Consider the following 4,108-nt stretch of genomic DNA (forward strand, 5'->3'; position numbering starts at 1 on the left):
ATGAGGAGGTGATTCACACAGTGAAGCACGGGCTGTGCGACCAGGACAAGGATTAGTACCAAAAGGGCATACACGCCCTTGTTTCGTGCTGGAGGAAGGCTACAGAACCGGATGGAGATTATGTGGAAAAATAGGGTGTGTAGATAAGACACCACTCTTTCGTGTGTGTAGTTCGCATTATGTTCAGTAAAGAATTGTTGAAAAAAATGAAGTGCATTTCTTTGTGGGCAATTCTAGTATTACTTACATTATGTATATATATATATATATATATATATATATATATATATATATATATATATATGAAGATGGTATCTGTTCTTTCGGACATCAACGAGGAAAGTTGAAAATTTGTGCCCCGACAGGGACTCGAACCCGGGGCACTACGAATGTAGTGCGTGGACATTAGGTTGAGAATGCGGGTCTCTCGGGGAGCGTGCAAGGGATAAATTCCTGCAGCTGCACTATCTTCTGTGCCCTCGGTGGCTCAGATGGATAGAGCGTCTGCCATGTAAGCAGGAGATCCTGGGTTCGAGTCCCGGTCGGGGCACACATTTTCAACTGTCCCCGTTGATGTATATCAACGGCTGTCGGCAGCTTAGGGTCTTGATTTAATCATCATTTCAGACTTAATTTATACCTTGATTTAGTTAACTTTCAATTTATCATTTCTCTACAGTGTTTGCAATGTCACGTTACATTTCCCCTAACATCAATACCATTAATCTGCATATATATTTTTATAGCTTAGTTCACCGTTACTTTGTAGCGTCTACAATCTCAACTTACAATTCTCCGAACCTCAGTACCATTAATCTGCATTATCTCATCTATTGCCTTTAAGGAAAAATTCTGTTATTATGTTAATTAGATATTTTGACTCTAACCATGGATTAATTAATGGTAGGCGATTAGCGGTAACCCACTTAGGTGAGTAAATCGTCACTACTAAATTCATTGACTCCAATAAAACTGTGCTCATTACCCGCAATAACCTCGCACTTTTTGAGCCAACCATGTGCCTTTCCAAATGACAAGAAAACAATTCCCAATCAAAGTAGCCTTCGCTATGACCACTAACACTGTACAAGGTCAGTCGCTCCAGAGGACAAGATTGTATTAGCAGAAAATGTTTTTTCGCATGGACAGCTATACGTTACTTTTTCAAGAGCTCACACACAGCCAAAAAGTAAACAATTATCGAATTATTACTGGTAACATCGTTTTCAGAGACCTTCTGTAAAATACAGAAGTTTTAAAAAGTAAAACTAATCTGACGAAGGATCCATACCCAAAGATTGGAAAGTCGCACAGGTGACACCAATGTTGAAGAATGTTTGTAAGAGTAATCCGCTAAACTACAGACCCATGTCGATACACATCAGGATTCTCGAACATGTATTGTGTTCGAACATTATGAATTATCTCGAAGAGATCGGTCTATTGACACACAGCCAATACGGATTTAGAAAACTTCGTTTTTGTGAAACACAACTAACTCTTTACACACACGAGGTGTTGAGTGCTATTAACAAGGTATTGCAAATTGATGCCGTATTTCTAGATTTCCAAAAGGCTTTTGACACATAAGCGGCTGGTAATGAAATTGCGCGCTTATGGAATATCATCTCAGTTATCTGACTGGATTCGTGGTTTCCTGTCAGAGAGGTCACATTTCGTAGTAATTCACGGAAAGTCGTCGAGCAAAACAGAAGTGATTTCTGGTGTTCCCCAAGGTAGTGTTATAGGCCCTCTGCTGTTCCTTATGTATATAAACGATTTAAGAGACAATCTGAGTAGCCGTCTTAAGTTGTCTGTAGATGACGCTGTCGTTTATCTTAAGATCAAAACAAACTGAAAAACGATATAGGAAAGGTATCCGAATGGCTTGAAAATTGGCAATTGACCCTAAATAATGAAAAGTGTGAGTTCATCCACGTGAGTGATAAAAGGAATCTGTTAAACTTCAGGTACACGATAAGTCACTCAAATCTAAAGGACGTCAATTCAACTAAATACCCAGGAATTACAATTACGAACAACTTAATTGAGAAAGAACACATAGAAAATGTTGTGGAGAAGGCAGGAATAATTAGTTAGAGAACTGTTGATTATTGCCGCTCTTATTCCGATTAGCGTAAAAAATGACAAATCGAATTAAATGCAGTCACTTGAGGGAATTTTATATTAAGTGACATACTTTTACCAAGTTTGTGTGTTAAGGATCATGACGCAGTAATGTTACACTGTGTCGTATTCCTCAACAACTCTGACAACCATGTAGGAGAGCATAACTTGATGGACATGCTTAAGAAGCATAACGGTTATTGCTGCATCGATAGTTTAACGCTTTGTAACTTACCAAAGAAACGGCAAAAGCAGTCATTTACTATCACCTCGTGTCCTTTTATAGCGGAAAACAATATTATTACTTCAGGTACACGCGCGCGCTATCAGCGAACGGTTGCCTCTTTTCGGCTTCTGGCGGCTCCAACAATTTCCTCCAGGCCGGGAAAATAAATAAAGCAGGAATATAATTGCCTCATTGCAAAAAAAGAGCTTGCTATTGTTCGCTCCATTAAAAATGAAGTTCGACATTAACAAGGTTCTTTAATATTAAAAACTCTGTCTCTTTTTAAATTCCGGCTGTGCTTTACACAGTTCTGCTGATGTACACTGCAGCTTGCGTACGCCAAACGGCAACTGATACTGCATTCTTTAATCGTGAATGATGTACACAGCTCGTGATACCGTATGTTTACACCGCAGTAGGCCGCATCCCTTTCTGTTACTGACACTTGCGCATAATTTTACTTTCTGTAGAAAGCTATGTAACGATAATTAAAATTTCACATCTAATGTGGGAAGAGAAGCATTTTAAAATTCGTTTTAATTTCCGGATTACTAAATATTTTGCTAAAATATTTTCTAAGATTAAAGATATCTGCTTGTAATAGGTGAATGTAGTTACTGGTCGTCATGAGATACATTATTTTTGTTTCAGCACTTAAGGTGATGAAATAGCTGTCAAACCAGATGTTGCAGATACTTATGCATTTCCAGGTTTCTTTCTCAAGTTGCCTTATCGAAAATGATTTGTTCGAAATACTTTTGTTGCTTTCGATGCCAGTGTCTGTCTCTAGACATATCGGACATTAACCTCCCCCCCCCCCTCCCCCAATTTTACTATTTCGTCTACTAACAAACAAATATACAGGGCGTCTCATAATTGAATCGTTTATTTTAAACACCTCTCAACGACTACAACTGGCTGGTTTCTGCAATACACTGCAGCAACATTTTATGTCCTTATGTTGCATCCTGTCAGTTGGTATTGCTGCTTTTGATAGAGAATAATCAGTCATATTCACAGTTTTGTAGGAAATGAGATAAAAATGTTTTGCCGTTAGCGCAGTGTATTCGCAATAATAATAGTAAACCTATATAAAAGTGAGGTTTCTGCAGTCCCACCCTGAAAGGATACGAGGAGTAGTAAACGAAAATATTTAGAACCTTATAGTGTTCGCAGTACAAGAGTAAAAGGAGAAGCTTGTATTTCTTGCTCTGGCAAGGAAGAACCACAGAAAAACAAGCCCAACATTCCCGTAAGAGCAATACAAAATGTGATTTAAACGTTAACGAGGACGTTGATATGTGGAGAGATTTTTATGTTTTTGAAGATAAAAACTCTTGGAGTACTTAGATTCAGACTGACTTTAATGAGGTACTGAACCTAAGTGCAGATGGGGAGAAGATGATCTCCACCAAGAGTTAAGCAAGGAAAGTGATATGCATGTATGCATAATTAAGACACTTTTAAAAGATGAAATTACAGTGAAATACAGACCATTAGCTGCTTACAGGCGTGGATAAATATCAACGTAGACAGTTGAAAATTTGTGCCCCGACCGGGACTCGAACCCCGGATCTCCTGCTTACAAAATGGTTTAAATGGCTCTGAGCACTATGGGACTTAACTGCTGAGGTCATCAGACCCCTAGAACTTAGAACTACTTAAACCTAACTAACCTAAGGACATCACACACACACCCATGCACGAGGCAGGATTCGAACCTACGACCGTAGCGGTCGCGCGGTATCAGACTGT

The 4,108-nt window shown here is 38.9% G+C and overlaps 1 non-coding gene across 1 annotated transcript; it reads left to right on the plus strand.

Moving 5' to 3' along the window:
• The first annotated feature begins 475 nt into the window (after positions 1 to 475).
• Positions 476 to 550, plus strand: Trnat-ugu (transfer RNA threonine (anticodon UGU)). Its single transcript has one exon. It is a non-coding gene; the product is annotated as a tRNA-Thr (tRNA).
• The last annotated feature ends 3,558 nt before the right edge of the window (positions 551 to 4,108 follow it).

This window comes from Schistocerca serialis, chromosome 4 (assembly GCF_023864345.2).
Source record: "Schistocerca serialis cubense isolate TAMUIC-IGC-003099 chromosome 4, iqSchSeri2.2, whole genome shotgun sequence".
Classification (NCBI taxonomy): Eukaryota; Metazoa; Arthropoda; class Insecta; order Orthoptera; family Acrididae; genus Schistocerca; species Schistocerca serialis.